This window comes from Cupressus sempervirens, chromosome 9, assembly GCF_028749045.1.
Source record: "Cupressus sempervirens isolate cs-2001-9-10 chromosome 9, ASM2874904v1, whole genome shotgun sequence".
Lineage (NCBI taxonomy): Eukaryota > Viridiplantae > Streptophyta > Pinopsida > Cupressales > Cupressaceae > Cupressus > Cupressus sempervirens.
Genome location: NC_143126.1, coordinates 390,116,738 through 390,142,684, shown reverse-complemented (window position 1 = coordinate 390,142,684; position 25,947 = coordinate 390,116,738).

Genomic DNA, 25,947 nt, shown 5'->3' with positions numbered 1-25,947 from the left:
TGCATCTGCAACCCTGTTAGATTTTCCACTTCTATGTTTCAACACAAATGTATAGCTCTCCGAGAACTCTACCCACTTCATATGCCTCTGATTCAATTTACCTTGGCTATTTAGGTACTGTAATGCCTGATGATTAGTATACAAAACAAATTCCTTTGGCAATAAATAATGCCTCCATTTCTTTAAGGCCTGAACTATTGCATAGAACTCTTGATCATAAACAGAATAATTTTTCTTTGCATCATTCAATTTTTTACTAAAATATGCAATAGGCTTACCTTCTTGGCTTAATACAGCCCCAATAGCACTGCCACTAGCATCACAATCCACCTGGAACACTTTTCTAAAATATGGAAGTGCCAACACAGGTTGTTCTGTTACCTTCTTCTTCAGCAATTCAAAACTTCTCGTAGCTGCTGCAGTCCATTTGAACTCTTTTCTATCCCCTCTTATTGTATTAGTTAGGGGTGCACATATGCCACTAAAATTCTTAATAAACTTCCTGTAAAAACTAACCAGACCATGAAATGATCTTACCTCAGTAGCAAACCTTGGAGTAGGCCATACCAAGATGGCTTTTAACTTCTCTGGATCCATTTTGAGACCTTCAGGTGATTTAACAAACCCCAAATAGACTAACTCCCTTTTTGCAAAGTTACACTTCTTCAGATTAATTAATAGTTTCTCTTCCCTTAGCCTTTCAAGGACACTATGAATATGCAACAAATGTTTTTCCAAAGTCTTGCTGAAAATTGAAATATCATCCAAATAAACAATAACAAATTTTTGCAAGAACTTCTTAAGTACCTCATTCATGAGTCGCATGAAGGTGCTTGGGGCGTTCGTCAGTCCAAAGGGCATGACTAACCACTCATAAAGACCCTCCTTGGTCTTGAAGGCTGTTTTCCACTCATCTCCTTCTCGAATCCGTATCTGGTGATAACCACTCTTCAGATCTATCTTTGTGAAGTACTGAGCTCCACTCAAGCAGTCCATAATATCATCCATCCTTGGCAAAAGAAACTGGTATTTGATGGTGATCCTATTTATAGCTCGAGAATCTGTACACATCCTCCACTCTCCATCCTTCGTTGGTGCGAGTACTGCAGGTACTGCACATGGACTAAGGCTCTCTTGAATCAAGCCCTTCCTCAACAACTCTTGAACCTGTCTATTTAGCTCCTCTATTTCAGTAGGAGTCATCCTGTGAGCAGCCTTGTTAGGAAAACTAGCTCCTGGAATCAGATCTATTTGACGACTGATTTGCCTTACTGGTGGCAATCCATCTGGAACATTATCAGAGATAATATCTCCAAATTCCCCTAGTAAATCTGAAACTTCAAATGGTATTTCACTACTACCTTCTTTATCTTTCCTAGGAATCAAGGCATAGCACATATGCTGGTGTTTCATGCCATCTAAAAACTTCCTTTCATCAACAAGACAAATCCTAGCACTGCTACATACCTTTTCACCTTCCTTTTTCATGGGCTTCAATTTATGGTGAACTCCATCCTTTGTTAGAGAGTATGTGTTTGCATGTCCATCATGTACTACATGTCTATCAAACTGCCATGGTCTACCCAACAATAGATGGCAAACATCCATCGAAATAACATCACAGAGAACTTCATCATGGTAACTCCCAATTTTGAATTTTACTAAACATTGTTCACTTACCAGGACCTTATTATCATCTTTTACCCAAGCAATCCGATAGGGCTGGGGATGTTTCTCCCTCTTGAGCTGATCAGCTTAGAGACCATCTCTTTTGATACCAAGTTATTAGTGCTACCACCATCAATGATCATGATTCACAACATTTATCCTCACACTTGCATCTGGTACATAACAAACTCCTCTGTTGTCCTAGTTCAATCTCACCACTTAGTAGGACTCTTTTATTTACCAAGGTCTCTCCTCTTTCTGCATCCTCTGACTGTGATGATTGTGCATCCTCATCCACATGAGCAACCCTAGCTTGGCCCTCAACTCTCCTATTTGTCCTTCCTTGTCATTGAGGGCATTCAAAGGCACGATGACCTTCTTCATTGCAATGGAAATAGGTACCATGGAAGCCTCCTCTTCCTTGCCCATGTCCTCTACCTCTTCCGCTCTGATTTCCAAAGTCTTGATCATGGGAGTGGTTGAAACCCTCATTCCTCTGGTTCCTGCTAGTACCCACATCTTCATTTTTCTTTTGGGTTTCATTGCGGCCTCCAGATCATCTACCGCTTCCCCTTCCTCCTTGACTGTGCCCTCTTTGTCTTCCTTCAAACCTTTTATTCAGCTTCTCTTCAACTCATAGGGCAAACTGGTATGCCTCTTCAATGTTGGTCATTCTTACCAGACTTAATTCCTCCTGGATGCTAGGTCGCAACCACTGATAGAACGAGCAACCTTCTCCTTATTTTCTTCTGCATGCCCCACTCTAATCAAGAGTCAATAAAATTCCTCTGTATATTCTTGGACTGATCTTCCTGCTTGCTTTAACCCATGCATCTTCTTAAACAAATCAAGCTCGTAGTCCACAGGAATGAACTGCTTCTTCAATTTGTCCACCATGCGATCCCACCTTGTGATCTTCTCCTTTCCTCTTCTGTTTCTTTCCAATTGGACCTCTTGCCACCAGATTTTGGCATGGTCTTTCAGTTTGGCCTTTGCAAACTTAACCCTATCTGGGTCCCTGATATCTTCATACTCAAAGTATTCTTCCAGTTTATTGATCCAATCGATCAACTCATCTGGTTTTAGATTTTCTGAAAATATACCCACTTCAATTGTGGGTCTTTTCCCAAATTTAGTAATGGCCCTAAAAAGCCTTTCCTCTACATGATTTAGAACTTCCCCATCAAATTTTCCTTTTGGTCCCATAACTTCTTCTTCATTTTCATCCTCACTATCGTCACCAGCGGCAACATTTGCTCCTCTACGGAGCTCCTCTTGCAATGCCTGTACTTGCCTTTGGAGGGCTCTAACCTCCTTAGGATTAATAGCTCTGGCCCTTCCACCATGCTCTCTTCGTGGAGGCATCTTCTAACTCAAACCCATAACCACATAGTCCAAGTACAAATTGCCTCACAGTCGGCGCTCTGTCTACACACTCAGGAAAACCAGCTTTGATACCACTTGATGGGGATACAACCCAAGAACCAAATGGACACAACAGAAAAGGGAAATTGTATTAATTAAGAAAATAAGCTAGTACAAACAGTATAGAGAAAATAAACTTCAAAGCATGCCCTAAGGGCTTACAATAGCATAAATTTGGAGATAATTTCTCCTTTCAGTACCTCCTCTCAAACTCCACCCTGAACTACCTTTTACAATGCTAGAAATCTCCTTAAATAGACTCCGGAGGTTAAGGACTAGGAGTACATTCTAGAAAGTGCTAATAGGCATCCACTGATCAAATAAAAGGTTCCAGAAGCTGCGTTAGAAGTTGGTGCAAATCTAGAAGAATCTAGAAACGGTAACCGAATTTTCGGGAGGCATAACTTTTGAACCGTAGCTCTGATTGATGAACCGTTTACATTTTTGGAAAGCTCTCGAAGCGCTCTATAGCACTATGGACCAACTTCGCTCATCCCCCATTTTTTAAGCCCTTTTCAAGGTCATTTAATGCCCCTAACCTGACTTTGAAGCATTCTTAGGAGGTCTCCAAAACTTGAAAAATTACAATAACTTTCAAACCGTGGGGCCTTTTGACCTGATTCTTTTTTTGGAATGCTCTAAATCACAATTACATTCATCTGGCCAATTCACACCTTCTAGGTCACCAAAATGATGACCAAATTGCATGCTCCTATTTTTTCAAAATTTTCTAGCACACTGATAGTTGAACTGTGAGAGTTGGAACCTTTATTTGACCCAAATGGGTATCCAAAAATGAAAACACATGAAACAGAAACTAAGTCTAAGTACTTTTTTTTTTTGGGTGACACAGGATTGCCCTTATACCTCTGGATGCTCCTGCATCACCTTCATATAATATTATGATCTAATTGCATGCATAAATAAATATTCATAGGAATTTGATACAAGATATGGTGACCTAGAAACCTTCCAAATAGAAAGTAAAACTTTGGTGGGGATGATACCCACAAGATTTAGTACTACAATATAAATTTAACCTATTAAGGTTTACAATTGATCACTTCTGATGATCTTCCCTATTAGGAGCAATAAGGACTATGAGGTCCACCTTGTGAAAGGATTTACAAAACATACAATGAAGTATGCACCCAGTTACGAGATTTACATAAGATTTTTAAGTCTACTTTGTTAAAGGATTTGACTAATACACTTGTTAGGATGAACCAGTGGCTGATCTCTGATCTGCAACTCTAATTTTTTGGTAGAGATTCTTTGAATTATAATGTTCACCTTGTTGTGCTAGATAAATCTTTATTGTCCCTTATACTACTTGTAGCCTTCTTAATTCACACTTTTTCTCATCATATCTCTTCACATATATCTTATTTGGATATGATATAATACATTACATATATACCAATCCAAATCACAACTTACTAGAGTTGGCTACAATACAAATTTCACTAAAATCCACAAAGTCAGCCCAACTACTGTAACTCAGGTTCTAAAGAAAAACTTGGTAACGTTTTGATATTCAACAATTGTTTTCAACACTTGACATCATCTAGCACTTGATTGAGGAAGAGGATTAGTTCATATTAATCACTTCCAAGTAGCTTGAACTCAATCAACACTATGTGACTCGGTGAACACTGTGAAACTTGACATATACTGAATCACTCGATTGACACTCCATGGTTCAATCAACACTATATTCACATCACTAACACTATGAGCTTCATAGACACTAGAGAACATGGTCAACACTATGTAACTTGGTTGACACTATGAAGCTTGGTCAATGCTAGAGTTTCCATCACTTGCACTAAACAACTTGATAGACACTGCTACATTTGGCATGAATTATACATAGGTTCTGAAGCTTAGTAGCAAATAAGAAACTTAGTAGTATCTATATAATGACTAAGTGTGAGTTACTAATAGACAAATTGACCTTAATGTCAATAATCTTCCCCTTTGGCATTAGTGAAAAAAGACTTTTCATCCCAAAAACTGAATACTCAAAATTACAAGCCAAAACATTCTTTTATTACCATTTTGTTTCTACAACTCAGTAACATACTCTATTTTTCAAATTTTTTAAAATTGCTTTTGCAAAAGATGTTTTCTTCTTATCTATTCTGCATAATACTATACTTCCACCCATATATAAACCTTATATATCTAGAATACTTCTCCCCCATACATATATACTTTTAGATGTCCTCTTCATACATACATACATACATACATATATATACATACATATATGTCCATCTATACTTTTATACTCCTTCCCCTTTTTGACATAAATGCCAAGAGTGTATACTATATGTTAATAACAAAATGTGACAAGAATTCAATGTGCACCTTCAAGATTAATGCCATTTTTTTTTCCTAATTTTCCTATAACACCTTACTTGCCTACAATGCAATCTAAAATTTTGTTGATAACTCCATCTTGTGATCAGCTATGGATTAGTTATTGTCATGGATGAGTGTATTAGCATGTGCAATATGTGTCTGCAATGCATCCATGTTTAGAAGAATCATGCCTTAGATTTTTGCAAGTGTGGTCCTAATCCTACCTTCTTCCTTTAACAATTATGCTTGCAATTTATCAGAAATTTGATCTTTGAATAATGCACAGAGCTGTAGCTTGGGTCAAGTGACAATTGGTGTGCACTTTCGTTCATGTCTTCATCTATCTTTTATAGTTTATCTTTAATTCCTTTTGTGAAGGTAGATGTATCACACAAATTAACAAATAATTAAGTGACATTATTTATAGATTTCTCTAATGAAATAATAATAGTACACAATTCTACTTGGTTTATTGCAATTTTCTGCACCACTTGTTCCAATATCTTGTTCTCAAACTTTCTTTCTTCTCTTTGTAGCAACTTATCCTATCCATTTAGGTCTTCATTGAATTTTTCAAAAACTTCTACTAATTGGTCCAAAATAGGTTGTGTACCAACTTCAATACTGAGTGCATTTACAAATATGTCCTTTATATCTTCAAACACTTGGTTTTTCTTTCTCTTCTCTTCTCTTCTCTAAGCTTCTATTTCTTAGCTCTCTTTTGCAATAATTCACCCATCATGTTCATTTGATTAGGGTGAGTGTAGAGATATCCCAATTTGGAATAACTATATCCTCATTGAGATCAACAATTTCTTCTTTATCCTTACCCTTACCCAAAACTTTAGTACTCAGTTGAGACTTATTCTCAACTGTCATTGTACTAGTTATGGATACATGCATAATAGAAATAATAGTAGAAATTGAGGGGCTAGCAAAAAATGTAGATATGGCACTAATAGTAGAAATACCTTGTTGTTGCATGAATAAACTTGATGATGGAGGCACTTGTTTCTTGGTAAATGAAGTGTTGGTCAATTCAATCAATGGAATACTCAGTTGAACAGGTCTTGAGATTGGTTAGGTGCTTGGTGTTGTAGTGATACCCACAACCAACTTGGTAGAAGCTTTCTTTGAGCCATATTTCACTATGGATTTTCTCAAAGAATGAGGAAATGAGGCCATTACTATTGTTGCAATCTTCCCTACATCAATTTCCTCAATGCTTTGAATCTCTAGAAGACTTCCTCCAATACAACAAAATCACTAGATTGATGCAATTTGTAGATGTTCTTCCATGTGTTTGTAGCTACCTTCACTAAATATTCACTGTCTTTTATTAATATCATGCATGTGTTCATCTTCAGAGTGAACTTCTTTTCATTCTCCTTCAAAGATTATTTCACCTCCTTTGCACTGAGACTTGGCATGAGTTGCCTCAGAGTCTATTCAAAGATGTCTTTTGTAGTCTTCTTTGCATGCTCCCATCCAAGCTTAATTATTTTCACAAGCTCATTAAGAATTTGCTGAGTGAACTTATTAGGAGAATACTTTCATTTTCCCAATTTGGTCATAATAACATCTTCAATCTATATTTTCTCATCTACATTCCTTGATTCATATTTGAGGAATTTGGAACATGTCATGCCAGCTCCTTCTTCCAATTTCTTTAACTTTTCTTGAAGTGTAGGTGTAGGCTTCATGAAGATAATCAAATTGGCATCCTTCACCTAACTTCAATTTCTTTTTGGAAATTGGTGCCCTTCTTGTGAATATAGTAGTAGATGACCTAGTAGGTCTGGTTATGATAACCTTAACTTTCTTCCTCATAGGCTCTTCTTTCTTAGATTTGGTTTCTGCATCTTCATCCTCTACATCATCTTCTTCCACATCATCACCTTTTCCTTCTGTCAACAAGAGAGTAGAACTTGCTTGTCTCAGTTTTTCTATCCTCTTTCTTCCTTTATCAACTAATTAAGGGAGCTTAATTTCAAGTTCTATTCTTTCTTTGGCTTCTTCATAAGTCCCAAAATAAGGTGATTTAGGATCCACAAGCTCATTTAGAAGCTCCTCAATGATATCTATGGTATCATGAATGTTAACCTTGTACTCCAAAGGCTTGTCCCATGCCACCCTTAGTCTAATTGCCTAAATATACACTTTGTCATAGTCCACCATGAAATAATATCATCCTTGTAGTCTGCTTCAAGCTTCATAGGTATCCTATATCTATTTTGCATCTTCTCTTTGAATGATTCAAAGTAGTTGTCCATGATGCTATCAAAAATTTCACCCATTTTTTCTATATACTCATTTATTTGATATAAAATAGGGACTTTTTTTCCTCCGTACTACTGTACACCTTTGGAAGGGAGGAATTTTTGTACAAAGAAGAATAAACAAGTCAAGAGTGAACCAAACTTACACAAATTATTCAAATTATTCTTGGAACCTCTAATTCTCTCCATGTTCTTATTGAATTGATTCAGTAACAACTCAGAAAGGTCGAATGCCATGTTATTCTTCACTACTTTGAGAGCCAAATTAACTTCCTCACATAACACACTATTGAGATGACTAAAGTTGTAGATCTTATGAGCTATCTTGTGAATTCCAAACTTTAGTTCCATGTTTGTGATTCTAATTATCTTCATTCCTCTACCATCCCACTCATAAAGAGTTCACTTCGCCAGTTCAACCTGACCTTAGGCTTTGGTTGCTTTGGCTTTGTTCAACATTAGAAGACCAGTTATTCTATGAATCATTTTTTTTGTTATCTGAATAGGTTGCTCCAACCATAACTGACCATTATGACTCAAAATATATCTTATCCATTTGACTTGGAAGTATCTTGTCATATGTGATATGTGTCAATCCTTTGGCTTCCAAACGTTGATGCTTAGGTTTTAGAATGCCATTCACACATAGCTTGTTCAATGCTTCATTCATCTCATGAGTGCCTAGCTCCTGAATAGAAAAGTGATAATATGAATGGATATCGTGTATGTGTTAGAAATTTGTTTAGCACTCCCCTTGAGATTCATGACAAGGGCTTAAACCTCCTATGTACTATAAGTTGAGTGGTTGTATTGAGCTTTGATAGATTAGTCTTTTGGTGCAATAGCAACCCCACTCTAACAAGTGGTATCAAAGCTTGGTCATAGGTTCAAATCCTTAGACCCTCGAGTAATGCTAAGGGGGAGATTGTTGGAAATTTTTTCAGCACTCCCCTCAAAATTTGTGACAAGGACTTAACCACCTCCTATGTACTATAAGTTGAGTGGTTCTATCAAGCATTGATAGATCTATCTTTTGGTACAACAACAACCCCACTCTAATAAACAAGCAATATCTTGGGCATAATTTGCAATTATGCACCAGCTGGGTCGAGCACTTTTACAATTTCCAAACTCAACTTGAATTTTGGTGCCTTTTAATTGACTCCTCAAACCAAAATTTTAGACCCTTTCTTGAATTTTCTACTAGAAGATTCCATGCTCAGTAGGGTTTCTAAAATCTCAAAAATTTCTTCAATAATAAAAGCTCTATTCTCTTGGGGGCTCTAAAATCATTCTGCACTAATAGCTATAGAAATTCATGATGAAATAATGAATTTAATTTCTCCCTTTTAATGAATTTCATCTTATCAATCATCATTAATGCTTCATGCATTTACTTGCTCGATGATAGGCTGTCTTCCACTTGGTTTCAACCTTTAATTCTTGGTAGACATTCATAGCTTGGCAAAATCATTATCACTTGGTAGATAGAGTCTTCAACAACTTGGTCTCTGCATACAATACTTTGGTGTATCTTGACCTTGCTCTATAGGGTCTTGCAACCTGACCTAGCTCAATAAGGTCTTGAATTTCCACAACCACTTGGTGATCCTTGTGAATCTTGAATGTTGATATGAATCTCTTCTTCTTGCTGGTTGGAACTGATAAGGAATGTCTACTTCAGAATCTCAGTTCTAGTTATTCCCGTAGGAACTCAAGTTGAAATCCTTGAGAGACCCAACTCTTAAGTGATATCTACTTCATAACTTGGGCTTGCAACTCTAAAGATGTTGGTATCCATTACTTCTTCATCTACTTTTTTATATTGTTAGTCTTGACTTTCTTTTCATCTTCAATTTTTCCTATATTAATATAGTTCTTGGCAAGATATCCAAGTTCTATACAAATGAAACATCTTTTAGTGGTATCTCTTTTCCTCATGTGATGTTTCACATAGTTTCTCCAATGTGCCCAAATTCACCATAGCAGTGTCATCTACACAATGTGTTCTAGTACCATCCAAATATTACTTTCACAATCTATTCTGCTGAATTCAATTTCTTTGTTTTACATTCATAAAATTTGTGTCCTTGTTTATTGCAACTATAACATTTTCCTTTAAAATTAGGTTTCTCCTTGCATTCACTTGCTCTATGTCCATGCATATTGTAGTTATAGAATTTTCCATTGAATTTTACTTTACCATTACTCCAACATTTGTTTGATATATGACCTATCTTACCACAATGATTGCAAGTAGGCCTTTGATTCTTTTGAGCTCCTTGCTTGAATGATTTAGCTTCTTCTGTGTATCCTATTCTAGCTTTTCCTTTGTTGCTATACTAACTTTGCTCATTCAATTGATTCAAGATTTCTTGAGATCTCATCATCCTTTGATTGGCTTTCTTTTTAGTGTTTAGATCATTCTATAGTCTTTCATTTTCTAACCTTATATTCTCGTGTTCTTCATTTGTATTAGTGATTTGATCAATAAAGTTTTCTTGTTGAAGGTATAGATGTTGAATTTCATTGTTCTTTTCTTCTATCTCTTCTTTTGCTTTGGATTTTTATTCCATGACTTCACATAATCTCGCTGATTGGATTTATTATTCTTTTTTTTAGCTTTCTAAATTCTTCTTGAATATTGGAATTCTTTTCTAATAGGACTTTGATTGCTTCATCAGCTTCATCTAAACTTCTTTTAGGATATATATCTTCAATTCTTTCTTTAGTGTAGAGATTAACATTCATTTATACTACAAGATCTTTCCTTCTTTCCAATTATTGAGAGAGTTTCTCTTCTGCTTTCCTCAGTTGTCCAATAGCCAATTCAAGATTCAACTTTTCATTGTCAATAGCCTTATCAATCCTGTATACCTCCATTGCCTCTAATCTTTGCTCAAGTTGTTAAACTTTTCCTGTGAGAACCACAATGTTCTAATACCAATTGTTAGAAATATGAGGTAGGAGAGGTTACTAAGAGGGGAAGGGTGAATTAGGAACCAATAAAACTTAATCTTATTTCACCATTTAAACCTTCATATAATATTTTAATCTAATTGTATGCATAAATAAATATTCATGGCAATTTGACACAAGATATGCTGACCCAAAAACCTTCCAAATAGAAAGTAAAATTGGGGTGGGGATGATACTCAAAAGCTTTAGTATTGTAGTATAAATTTAACCTATTAAGGCTTATAATTGATCACTTCTAATGATCTTCCCTATTAGGAGCAATAAGAACTGTGAGGTCCACCTTGTGAAAGGATTTACAAAACATACAATGAAGTATGCACTTAATTAGGAGATTTAAATAAGATCATTAAGTCTAACTTATTAAAGGATTTAACTGATACACCTATTAGGATGAACAAGTATTGATCTTTGATCTACAGCTCTAATTTGATGGTAGAGATTCTTTGAATTGTAATGATCACCTTGTTGTGATAGATAAATCTTTGTTGTCCCTTATACTACTTGTAGCCTTCTTAATTTTCACTTTTGATCATTATATATATTCGCATATATCTTATTTGGATATGATATAATACATTACCTATATATCAATCCAAATCACAACTTACTAGAGTCAACTACAATAGAAGTTTCACCAAAATTCACAAATTCGGTGATGTTCTAATACTCAACAATTACTGTCAACACTCGACATCATCTACCACTCAGTTGAGGAACAGGATTGGTTCATACTGATCATTACCAAGTAGCTTAAACTCAATCAACACTGTATGAATCAATGAACATTGCAAAACTTGGCATATACTAAATCACTCAGTTGACACTCTGCAACTCGGTCAACACTATATTCTTTTATTACCAGTTTGTGTTTATAACTTGGTAACATACTCTATTTTTAAGATTTTTCAAAATTGCTTTTGTTAAAGATGTTTTCTACTTATTTATTCTACACAATACTATACTTCTTCCCGTACATTAACCTTATATATCTAGAGTACTGCTCCCCCATACATATATACTTTTATATGTCCTCTTTATACATATACACTTTTATGTATACTTTTATACTTCTTCCCCTTTTTGACATAAATGCCAAAGGTGTGTACTATATGTTTTTGATTAGATAAATAGGTTTTATAGGGACCCTGAAATCCAAGAGTTAAAACATTAAAAAGGCTGAAAATAAGCTTGAAAAGCCTAGCCAAAAGAGTTCAAGTTCAAAGGCTGATAATAAGCACAAGGCCCAGCTGAAAAACAAAGATCATAGAAAAGACCAAGAACAGAAACAACAAGAATTGACAAAGGGAAAAGCCCTAACAAAAAGACAAAAAAAGGCATAGATAGAAACAAAAGAACAGGAAGTGGTTTAGTCCTCGTTCTTTCTCTCCAACTCATGCATGACCTGAGTAGCCTATAGGCCATTGGTTCTCCTCAGCCTCTTGCTGGTGCACCCTTTGATTCTCCTAGTCCTGACCATTGTTGATGTTGTCCTTTGCAGTGTCGACCATGAGTCTAGCTTTTTCCCTATCTTTTCCTTCCTCATCTTCCTTCATAACTGTATCTTTGATCTAGCCAATTAAAGATATGATGTTGTTGTTAATGGAGCTTACCAGAAAAATCATCTATTTGAGAGATTATGATTGTAGATCTCAAGGTTGTTAATCCTTCTCTCTGCCAGACTGAGCCTCTCACCTTTGTCATCTCTATTATCAAAATCCACTCCATTCTTGTATTCCTCCATATGACCCACCTGCTCTTTGATCTCCTCTAACTCATGGAAAAGCCACTTGATTGATTTGAAGTTATCAATCATACTGTTGTAGGCATTGTTCAAGAGGTTCATCCCAGTTTCCCTTGCTTTATTTGAAATAGCCACAATTGCCGGGTCTATGAGTTCTTCAAGCTATGTCCCTTCTTGGTTTTCCATGAGGACCTGCGGGTTCATGGCCTCTCTAAAAATGCCCATTTTTGAGGTCCTAAAATTAAAGTTTTTCCAAGCTTTCCTCCTATCTTTAACCTGCACCTCCCCTCCCTCATCTCAGAGTCCATTTTTTGCTCCTTAGGTTGGGCATGAATATGGATAGGAGAAAGAGGCAGCGAAGACATATCCCATTCTTGCTGCATTTTCTCATCCTCCAGACCCTACCTCTTGTGTTTCTTCCCTCCTTAGTCTTCCTTATTTTCCTCCTACATCTCCTTTTCCTCAGTGTGTACTATATGTTAATACCAAAATTTGACAAGAATTTAGAGTATACCTTCAAGATTACTATGATTGTCTTGTTCCAATTTTTCTATAACACCTTACTTGTATGCAATATGCAATCTAAACTTCTACTAATAACTCCATTATGTGATCAGCTATGGAGAAGTTATTGTCATGGATGAGTGTCTTAGCATGTGTAATATGTTTCTACAATGCATCCATGTTTGGAAGAATCATGCCTTGGATTTTTGCAAGTGTGGCCCTAATCCTAACTTCTTCCTTTAACAAATTTTCTTGCAAATTTGTCAGAAATTTGATCTTTGAATAATGAGTAGAGCTATAGCTTGGGTCAAGTGACAACTTGTGTGCACTTGCCTTCATGTCTTCATCTATATTTGATAGTTTATCTTTAATTCCTTGTGTGAAGGTAGATGTATCACACAAATTAAAAAATAATCAAGTCACATTATTTATAAATGTCTCCAATGAAACAAGAATAATAGAAATTTCTACTTGGTTTATTGCAATTTTTTGCACCACTTGTTCCAATACCTTGTTCTCAAACTTTCTTCCTACTCTTTGTAGCAACTTATGTTGTCCATTTAGGTTGTCATTGAATTTTTGAACTCTGTTAACTACTAGTGATAATATGAAAACATGTTGGCCTTAACTACCAATGTTAGCCTTTGCCCTATCGCAACTTAATATTTTCAATGATCATGTCTACTTGCAAAATTGTGAAGACATGCTTTAGTTATTGATCACTTCTTGTTGTCCCTTTCAACTAATTGCAACAAAACAAAAATTAGCCTTCTAACTAACTGCCATTGTACCAACACTACTTAATTTCTTAAATCGATAATAAACTATGTGGTGGTGTAAATAATGGCCTGTTTAGCTTCATGGCCTTAACCCTAGTTTTCTTTAAACTTCCTATGATAGTGCAATTCAATGTATTTTGCAAGATCACCACCTTGACTTTGGGTTAACTTTGACCACTTGTGATGATGCAAAAACATTGAAATGGATTGTTGTGGCTATCTTTTTCCCTATCACAACTTGAATCCTTTTAAGCTTGTTGTTGTCTATGACTATGCACCTAACTATTTTTGTACCTTCGAGACCCTTCTGATAGTTAGGCCTTAAAATGGAGTGATAGAGTGAAAAGGAGTTTTGCATCATCATGACTTGAAATGCATCATATGATATGGAAAATTTTACAAGACATATATGCTTGCAAAATTTTAGGGATATAAAAAAGGAATAAGGTTTTTATGTATCCCTTATATGCTTGCATGGCATTAGATGAATAAATCAATTAACATAGACATGGCTATCACCCTGGATGCTCATGAGACCTATAACATTGTATTTTTAGAAGGGGAGCTAAAATGGTTAACACACTTCTAACTAGGCCACTCCTAAAGGGTGATCTAAATTCTCAAACAAGGTCATAATTAACAGTATGTTTAGGAAACTTTAATATGGTTGTCTCCTAGCAAGGCTCATTTTAGAAGAGTGAAAAATATTGTAACTAGTTGCGTGGTCATTTTTCCAAATTGGGTTTCCATCTTAAATCTTGGTGTCATCTATAGTCATGTTATTTTCTTTATGGTTTATGTTTCTACAACTAAGTCACTAAAGGCTAAAGCATATTAATAATCATAAGATTTCTTAGTTAACCAAGTGATAGTAATATTCTAGTTTTAACCATGCTAGACAATATTTCATGCTCAGTGAAAAGTTTGATTTGACATCTAGGGACATATAATTATTTTTGTTGTAACTAATTCATTGCTCCCTTCTTAGTTACACTCTTCATTTCCAATACTTAGTCCTCATTTCTCATGTCCTAATCCTCATTTTGCGTCTCCACTTTGATCATAGCATCATACCTAGTCAACTCACTCTCTAGCATAACAATCTAAAAGTCACCAAGTCCAAAATCACCAAAGTTTCAGCCCTCTTTACCAATTACACCCCTAAACTACCAAATCTTCCCTTCTAGGCCCCAACTGCACCATAGGTACATTAGCTTTCTTAGAGTGGTGCACTTGGTCTTTTTTGGGTGCACTTGGTTTCTATAATAACCAATTTTGACTTCCATATTGTATTTTGAGAGCCAATAATTGCCCCTAGATGCTTGCATAGGTCCCCATTTTTATCATGTTCTAAACATCATTTTGCACCCTAGGATCCTTGCATCTTGCATACTAAATTCACATAATCCTCATTTTGATTCCTCTCTAAACTTCATTTTGAACCTAGAACCCCTTTGAACTTAGTAAAAAATTAGAACAAAGTATGACTCTTAGAGTATATCCTTATGTCAATGGATGAAGGATCTTGACCTTAGTATTTTTGACATATTTTTTATCATTTTTCTTGGGCCAAACTCTATCTATGTCTTTATGGATTTGACCTTGTCCTTTCTATCAACTTGATATTTTTCAATTTTTATCTCTTTTTGTCAAGATACAAAGTCCACCTTCATAATGTTAAACTTTTAGATTGAGACTTTGCAAAGATTTTCTCCTAAGTTCAAAACCTTACATACACTTGTCATATCATTATCACATCCTTAGTCTCCATAAATATCATTTGATTAAACCTTAGTTGCATCATCACTTTAACTTGCATTATTGAAAACCCTAGCATTTCCTCCAACTATCAAAATCCCACAAACATCTCCAACAATCAACTTGTCCAAATCATTTGTCAAACCCAATACTTTACTCGATACCATGTCCATATCTTGCATATCCTAAATGTCATTATCAACCCTAGCATAACCCCTTTCATAATCAAAACTTAGTTGCATACATCAACCCTTACTTTCATTTTTATAAATCCAAAGTCTAATGTCCAACATAATTTGCATTTTGCATACCTTTTATCTTCATATCCCTTAATCATAAGTCCAAAACACCACTTGCATTTGCATTTGTGTGTCATCCCCTTAGCTCATTTGCACCTTACATATCATAACCCTAGGTGTTTTTTCACTTGTATAGCTTGCATAACATACCTAAACCCCTAAAAATCCAAAAAAAGTCATAGTTTACATATCCCCTTGTTGACCTTATGGTCAAATCATTTATCTATTAGTGACTTAACACTTAGTTGGTTTCATTACTACTGAGCTCTATAGTTGCTACCAAACTTATCATACTTCTAGTAGTGTTAATCGAGTGTTTTAGTTTCTACCAAGATAATTAGTTAGACTACAGTTCATACTAATCTTCACAGTGTCTACCAAGCATTTGAGATAGATTATACTGCTTGCTTAGTTTTACAATGTCTACCAAGCTTCAGAGGCAAATTACAGTATTACCCAAGCATAACAAAGTCTATTGAGCTTTCTAGTGTAAGTGATGAAGATCTTAGTATTAACTGAGTTCTATAGTGTTAACCAAGTATATTAGTGTCTACAAAGCTAATAGTGTTAATGAAGTAAGTGAAATCAGTGTTGACCGAACCATGTAGTACTAACCAAGTAATTCAATATCTATCAAGTTTTTCAGTGTTCACCAAGTCATATAGTGTAGATTGAGTTACTGCTACTTGAAGTGATCAATATGGACCAAGCTTCAATGTCAATCGAGTGCTAGAGTCTTCTGAGTGTTGACAATATTTTCTAAGTATCATAACATCATTGAGTTATCTTCAAAACCTAAGTTACAGTAGTGGGCTAACTTAGCAAATTATGATGAATTTGGTATTGTAGCTTACTTAGAAGGAAATTAAGTAGATTGGTATATATGTAATGTATTATATCATATCCAAATAAGAATGTGAACAAGTAAGAAGTAGATGAGTGTGAATAAAAGCTACAAGAAGTTTAAGGAATAATAGAGACTTGTCCATCATAGTAAGGTGATCATAGTAAATCAAGGAATTTCATTTAGCAAATCAGAGTTGCAGATTAGAGATCAACCAATGGTTCATCCTAATAGATGCATCAGTCAAATCCTCTAACAAAGTGGACTTAACATTCTTATGCTAAATCTTCTAATATAGTGCATACTTCATTGTATATTTATAAAATCATTTCACAAGGTGGACCAATAATCCTTATTGCTCCTAACAAGCTAGATCATTAGAAGTGATCAACTATAATCCTTAACATGCCAACTTTATACTACACTACTAAATCTTGTGGGTATCATCCCTATCCAAGTTTTACTTTCTATTTGGAGGGTTTCTGGGTTACCAAATATTGTGTCAAAGTGTTATGAATGTTTTATTGCTTTCATTCTTTCATGCATGCAACTATATTAGATTATATGGTGATGGTTTAATTGGTTAATTAAGTTTAAAGTTTCTTTGGTTCCCAATTCATCCCTCCCCTCTTAGTAACCTATCCTACCTTATATTGTCAATAATTGGTATCAAAGCATTTGGTTCTCACATCAAAATTTTAATAGCTTGAGAAAAGATTAGAGGCAATGGAGGTATACAAGCTATAAAAGGCTATTGAGAATGACAAGTTGGATCTAGAAAATGCCTTTGAAAAACTCAAGAAAGAAAATGGACATCTCTCTCAATCTTTTAAAAGAAGGAAGGAACTAGAAATATAGTTGAATAAAAATCTCTACATTGATGAAAGAATTGAAGACTTGCACCAAGAGAAAAGTTTAAATGAATTTGATGAAGCAATAAAAGACCTACTTGATAAAAATTTCACTATTCATAATAAATCATAAAACTAAAAAGAGAGAGCAAGAAATCCAATTAGTTAAGATGTGTGAAAACTTGGAACAAATAGACAAAGAAAAACAAGAGAAGAGATTGCTTACTGAATAGAGGAAGAGTTGAAGATGAAAAGAAAGCCAAGGCTAACAACATTAGAAAATGAATGAGGCAACAATGGGTGGAGAAATCTCCAGAGAATGCAAGAAAAAGTCCTAAAATTATTGACACACAAGTCAATGTGTTGGGTGGCATGATCATTTCAACCTAGTCAACCATGGTGATTACTAGAATTGTGATTCAAAAGATGACATGTCACATTACTTCTAGTCAACAAGAAGAAGATCCATATCAACATTCAAGATGCACAAGGATCACTAAGTTAAGATGATAGCTGAAGACCTTACCAAGCAAGGTTGGGTTGCATAACCTTACCTAGTTCTAGATGCAAATGTTGAGTTGGTGACTCTACTGAGTACCAAGTTTAGACCGAATAATGGTAACTCTACCAAGTTCAATGTTCTCTCTGAGTTGGTAGTTCCTATTGAGTCAAGAGACTTTATCGAGTTGAAGGTGTCTTTCAAGAATTATAGACTTAACCAAGTGGAGAACATCCTATCACTAAGTGAACATTTGTACAAAGCATTAATGGTGATAATGAAGATTGAATTTTGTTAAATGGAAGAAATTGATCGAATCATTTCACTGCAAATTTTTAGAGCTAAGAGAGAAGAGAAATTCTAGATCCCCTAAGTGATGTGAAGCAATAATTATTGAAGTTTACTTCCATGATTTAATTTTAACTGAGTGAATGACATCTTCTAGCTGTAAGGTGAAGAAGGGTTCAAGGATGTTGATTAAAGGAGATGATTGCAAGGCTCCCACATTTAATTTGAGTCCAATAGTTATAGAAACACTTGACCCTATTGGAGTGCAATCATGGATTCTTCTAAAGGTGCTCCTTATACATGATATCTGGTCATTTTATCACTATTCAATTCAAGATTTGGGAACCCTGGAGATGGACAAGGCATACAATGAGCTATGTGTGGATGGTGTTTTGAAACCTGATCACAAGTATTTGGATACAAAAGTTTTAATGCATATTCTACATATGTTGATAGATTTCCAAGGGAAATGGATTTGATTCATCTTGAGTTGAGTCCATGACATGCATTTTTTGTTAGATCACCCTATTCAAATCACAATGAAGATAATAACAGAATCACCTGGTTACTAATGTTGAACAAGGCAAAGACCACGAAAAACCCTAGATTAGGTTAAACTAGCTAAGAGAACTCTTGTCGAGTGGGATGGCAAAGTCATGAAGTTGAATGGAGTAACTGACATGGAGATTGAGTTTGGAATTTATGTTAGTGATCACAATATATATAGCTCAAGTTGTCTAAATAGTGTTTCATGCAAAGTTATTGACCTACCATATAAGGTAGTAAAGAGTAATATATCTTTCAACCTTGTTGAGTTGTAGCTGAGCTAATTTAGTAAGAAAATGGAAAGTGTTTGAGTCTCAAAGAAGAATCCATGTAAGTTTGGTTCTCTATTAAATTATTTATTTTTCTATGTGTAAAATTTTTTCCTTTCAAAAAGAACTATGGTGTGGAAAAAGGATACACCAATTTTATATCCAAATTAATGAGTTTATAGCATAAATGGGTGAAAATATTGAAAGTATAATGGATAACTATTTTGAGTCCTTTAAAGAGAAAATGCAAAGTAAATACAAAATACCAAAGAAGTTGGTGGAATATTATGAACAAGATATACATTTTCTTGTTGACTGTGATAAGGTCCATATCCAAGTAGTCAAGCCAAGAGTGGCATTGGTTAAGCCTCTGGGATATGAGGTCAATATAGATGACACCAAAGATATAATTGAGGCTCTTTTGAATGAGCCAATAGATCCTAAGGCACCATATTTTGGAACCTATGAGGAAGTAAAGGCCTAAATTGAATTGGAAATCAAGCTTCTCCAAGTAGTGAAAAGATGAAGGAAGAAAGTGGAGAAAATACTAAAGGATATCAAATCATCCACTTCTCCTCTCATGTTGACTAGAGGAAAAGGAGATGACCTAGTGGAAGAAGAAAGAGAGGAAGAAAATGCAAATGAAGAAGAACTTGAAGATGAGGAGCATCCCAAGGAGAAAGGGAAGGTCATCAAAATCAAACCTGCAAAGTCTTCTCTATTGGAAGCATGAATTTTGATGATACTTCTATGGTGGAGTATTATAGAAATGTGATTAGATCATTATAGTGATGATATGTTACATTAATGATTGTGTTTGTTATTGATGTCAACATAGTAGTTTTCTATAGTATCTGACAAAAGAACAACGATAAAGATCAAATTGGTATGGATAGATTGTTAAGCATTTTAACTAAGTGAGGTTAAAGTTACATACTATTAAGTGTTTAGTATATGAAGCTAACCTTAGAAGCATAAGATATTAAGTCTAGAAGAATTAATGCAAGTTTTGGTGAAGACTATTCTGAGATAGAGTTTACAAAAACTTGTTCTAGTAAACCTATTATATATCTTAGTAGAGTTGTTATTATGAGAAGAAAGGTTAAATATGTGTAGGAGACATGTTGGAGATGACTTGGTCAATCTCTCTCATCATAATATTACACATATGGAAAGATATTCAAGTTACAAGGAAAAAGATTAATGTTATTGCTAAGTGTACTATGTTCTTAATGAGGTCCTATAATAATTAATTGAGGAATTGTTAAATGGATATGGTATATAGGAAGAACATTTTCCTTTATTATATATGGATGAATGGACAAATTTAAGAAGTACAAAGAGTAGAATGAAAAGATAAGTAGAGCAAAGTGAACATGGAGAAAACTTCATTGCTAAGGTTTTATTGTGAGATCTAAGATTTGATATTTGGATATGAGGTTTGTGACCTAGTCTACAAGGTCTGATAGTGATTGGTCTAGTTGAAAAGATAGAGGAAAGAGGTTAAAGTATCGTATAGACAATTATTCTACATAAAATAGTTGAGAGATTAGTTGGATAGTGAGTTTAATGGTCTTTCCCCAGAATTTGTTTGGATAGTAGGTCCTTGTACCTTCTACAACTCCTAACAAGGTTGGCATAACTCTGAAGAGTGTTAAAATCTCCTAACAAGGATTCAAAGTTTCCTAACAAGGACTCTTATGTACTAAATGTGTTTATATACTCATAATAGGGTCCATCCTCTAACAAGGAATATATACTAATATATATATATATATATTAGTATATCTTTGTGGGCATCATTCCGACTAGGGTTTTCCCTTTGATCAAGGGTTTCCCTAGTTAAAAATTTGGTATAATTGTGTATGTGCATTTTGCTATGGTTGTTGTTTTCTTTGATTGAATGGTTAAGATTAATTAAAATTGATAAATATTTTAATTATATATGTTGGAAATCCAATTGAAAAGCTCATTGTTGAAGGTCAAAGAGGGAGATTGTTGCAAAGCAAGAAGATTGTTGTTTTCAATCATTGTTTTGTCATTGATGTCAAACTTGCTATTTGTAGGAATGACATTTTCTTATAAGATCCAAATACTATCACATAGTTGATTGATGAAGAGGATTTGATCAACAAGATATAACAAGAGCACCTAAGAGAAAGGTTGAGTTATGATGTTGTAATGAAGTACAAGGATTAGTTAAGAAAATGGTTAAATGATGTATTGATAACATACTCAAGGATATAGAAGTTGGTCACACTTAGAAACATTAGAGAAATAAGTTGTAACAAGGTTGACTGCAAAGCTTAAACTAAGATCATTAGTGGGTTTTGAACAAGTTAGTTGAAGCCTAGCAAACTCTCAATTGGAGCTGAGTAACAGAAATTCTAGTGTGTGCTGAGTGATCTTTAGGTGTCGAGCATCAAAAAAAAATACAGTTGATGCAGAGTAACATAGTATGTGCTGAGCACCAGTATTTCAATAGTGTCAAGTTGCTAAATTATTTCAAATGATGAAGATTTTCCAAATCTAAGCTGATAAAGTGGTTACCTTGAATTTTGTGAATGAGTTGGAAGATAAGGATGATGAGCTAGTGGCACAAAATTCTATGTAAACCATTTTTAGGCAAATTCAAGAAGATTATTCAAGAAGTTTCTAGAGGAAACAAAATATGGGTTAGATGCAATGAATCCTACCTAATCCATAAAAATTGAAATTAAAGAATGGGAGCATCAAGCAAGAAAAGGAACTCCAAGACTTCTATTTAAGGAGTCATAGATCAAGAAGCAAATGCTGCTGATGCTATTGCTATTGAAGTACCAAATTGTGAAGTTCTTAGAAGGGTGTCAAGGAGAAGACATCTAGGAGAAGGAAGAGCACAAAGGCTCTACTTCTATGAGTGTTCATGAAGAGATGATTACACTGGTACATTAAGCATGGAGACTCAAGGAGATTGAGCTTGAAAGGAGGGCAAGCTATCAAGAGTTGCAGAGATTGAAAGCTAGGCAATGGTATGAGTTGAGAAGTGATTTGAGATCTGCAAGTTAAGTTGTATATTGTAGTCAGGTCAAGATTTTCTAATACTCTCTAGCAATTGTATTAGATATGAAAATATTATGGACTTAGGTTGGTTTAATAACCATTTGTAAACCCTCTAATAGTTTATTCCAAGTGAATATTCTAAAGTCCTCTAACTAGGCCCACTTCTAATAGCGTGGTTAAATCCTCTAACAAGGTCACATTTAACAGTGTGTTGTAAGCCTTTTTATAGGGTAGGCCTTTCATAGGGCATTACTTTAGAAGAGTGAGAATTGAGTAGCATGTTACTGGTGGTTTTTCTCAAATTGGGTTTTGACATAAATCAGTATGTTATGTGTTGATTTTTTGTGTGTTATGCTTGCATATTGATTTACGGTAATTTGCTGATTAGAAAAGTTAAAGCTTGAATGAATGAATGGTTGAATGGGCTCACTATACTTAGTGAAAAATTTAAATAGAATATTTGGACAACATTTGGACCTTGAATGACTAATTCACCACCCCTTAGTTTTCTAAAGCATTTCTAACAATTGGTATCAGAGCCATCTGTTGACTTCGTTTCAAGGTACTAGAAGCAGGAAGATCGAGATGTCCAAAAGAGAAGTTCCCAAGCTTAACAAAGACAACTTTGCTACATGGCAAAGTATGATGAAATTGCACCTTGGATCAATAGGTGACTATGCACAAACCTCAATTGGAATAGAAAATTGTAAATCCAATAGGACCTCTTACTACAGATGATTTGAATAAAAATGAGCACAATCAAGCAATGGTGGAGATTGCCTCTACACTTAATTATGCAAAATATGATGACATCAAAGATTGTGACACTGCATTTAAGATGTGGAAAGCCTTACCAGATATCTATGGAGGAGATCAGAATGTCTAGATAGAAAAAGAGAGAAAGCCTAAGGGGAAAGTTTAATGACATGAAAATGGAGGAAGGTGAAAATGCTACTCAATATGCTGCAAGAATGAAAGAAGTGGTAAGTGCAATAAGAAGTCTAGGTGGTCAATTGGATGAAAAAATTGTTATCAATAAATACTTAAGAACTCTGCTCCCTATCTATGCTATTAGAGTTTCAGCCATCCAAGAGCTAAGGTGTGTACAAGGAAACACACTAACCTTTGAAGGAATAGTGGGAAGACTTATTGCATTTGAATTATCAAATTTTGATAACTATAGACCTGAGAACCTTGAATCTGCTTTCAAGGCCAAGATGACAATAAAAGACACTGAGAAAGAGACATCAAACAAGAAGAGAAGAAAGGGAAAGCATGCATCTGGTGATAGCAATGTAGATGAGGAAGATGTGAAACAATTAGAAGCACTACTGGCTAGAAAATTCCATAGAAGCAAAGGTAAATTCAAAGGTAGGCTCCCTATCATATGTTTCAATAGCAATGAAGTAGGTTATATTGTTGCAAGATATACATAGAAGAAGAACTAAAAAGAAGGAAACAATTACTAGAACAAGAGGGAAGATGATACCAAAGACTACAAGGAAAAAGAAAAGAAATGCAACATTGTTGAAGAAGATTCTGATGAGAATGATGATGAAGTAGTCTATGTGGCCATGAAGGATGAATCGGATAAAGACGAAGATGAAGCAACAACATTGGTTACCTTTGTGAACAAGAATGACAAGTGGATCATAGATAGTGGATACTCACATCACATGATAGGAGATAAAAATAATTTCATTACCTTTACTTAATATGATGGAAATAGTGTTAGATTTGGTATGCTCCATGTCAAATCAAAGGAAAAGGCTCTATTAAACTCAGAGAGAAAATTTCATGTGATAATGCATACTATGTTGAAAGATTGAACAACAACTTGTTGAGTGTATCATAGTTAGGCAATGTAGGTTGCAAAGTTGAATTTGGAAACAAAACTGCTAAGCTCTATGACACTGATGGAAATCTGATAGGAAAAGGTGAACAAATTAGGAGTAATCTATTTTACTTAGATATGGAAGATGCAACATGTCTTGTTGTTAGACTTGATGATGTGTGGTTGTGGCATAAATGGTTGTGTCAAGTTAACTTTGATAATATGATCAACATTAGCAAGAACAAGAAGGTTAGAGGGTTGCCAAAGCTAAAGAAACCTAAAAACACAATGTGCAAACAATGTCAACTAGGGAAGATGACTAAGTCTAATTTCAAAAGCAAAATATACACTTCCAAAGAAGTACTAGAGTTATTCTATACATTCTTATGTGGTCCAATAGAAGTGTAAAGCTATCTAGGAGACAGATGCGTAATGTTATTTGTAGATGATTATTCCAGGATGATGACTGATATGTTTTTAAAGAAAATATCTGATGCATTCCAGATGTTTAAGTGGTATTTGACTAGAGTTGAGAAGGAAATAAGAAAGAACCTAAAATGTCTAAGGTTAGACAGAGGAGGTGAGTTCATGTAAAAATAGTTTGAGATATTCTACAATGACAAAGGCATCAAAATAAAAACATCAGCACCAAGAACTCCACCATAGAATAGTATTGCTGAAAAGAGGAATAGGTTAGTGATTGACTATGCTAGAACCTTGATGATGGAGAAAAATGTTGCACTAAAATACTAGAGAGAAGCTATAAGTACTATAGTTTACACATTGAATAGAGTCCAAGTCAAGAAAGGTAAAAATGCAACACCTTTTGAATTATGGTATGGTCACTCACCTAATGTTAAATATTTCAAAATATTTGGTTGTAAAAGCTATATTCTTAAAGATACTAGAAATGGCAAGTTTGATGCAAAAAATGATGAAGGCATATTCCTTAGATACTCTACTAGAAGAAAAGCATATAAGTGTTTGAACACTAACACTAACAAGATTATGGAGAGTGCAAATGTAAATTTTGATGAGCATGCAGAAGTTCAAGTTGATGAGTCCAAGTAATTAGAGAATTATAGATCCTTTGTATACTTTTATGAAGGAATGACTTTTGAAGACAATGATACAAATTAAGTTAGGAATCAGAAACAAATTTCAACATTTGCAAAGTCACAACTAGTGAATGTCAAGCTACATTCAAAAGCCAAGCTATAGAATATAGAGAATACACATTTGACTATGAAATCAATGCACATGAGAGAAATGATGAAGTGCCAGATGAAGGACAAAATGAATCTAAAGCTAAAGGATCAAACATGGAAAGAAGGACATAACCAAGATTAGCTAAGTATGTGAGAAGACATCACCTTGTAGAACAAATCATTTTTGACAAGGATGTCCGACTAATGACAAGGAATAGACTCAGAAATGAATCATGTCTACTAAGCAAGGTTGAACCTAAAATAGTGAAAGATGCCCTACAAGATGATGATTGGTATAAAGCCATAGAAGAGGAGATAGATTAGATTGAGAAGAACAAAACATGGACCCTAGTTCCTAGACCAGCTGATAACAATGTGATTGGCACCAAATGGGTGTTTAGAAACAAACTTGATGAGAATGGTGAGATAACAAGAAACAAAGCTAGACTAGGTTGAAAAGGTTATACACAAGAAGAAGGACTTGATTATGGGGAGACATTTGCCCCTCTTGCAAGAATGGAAAGAGTAAGAACATTACTTGCATATGTTGCATACAAAGGTTTCAAAGTGTACAAAATGGATGTGAAGTCTACTTTTCTGAATGGTATACTAGAAGAGGAAGTCTACATAGAACAACCAAAAGGATTTATAGATGACAAGAACAAGGACATGGTCTGCAAACTGCACAAAGCACTTTATGGATTGAAGCAAGCACCTAGAGCATGGTGTGAGAGATTGTACAAATATCTTGTGAAGATAGGATTTGA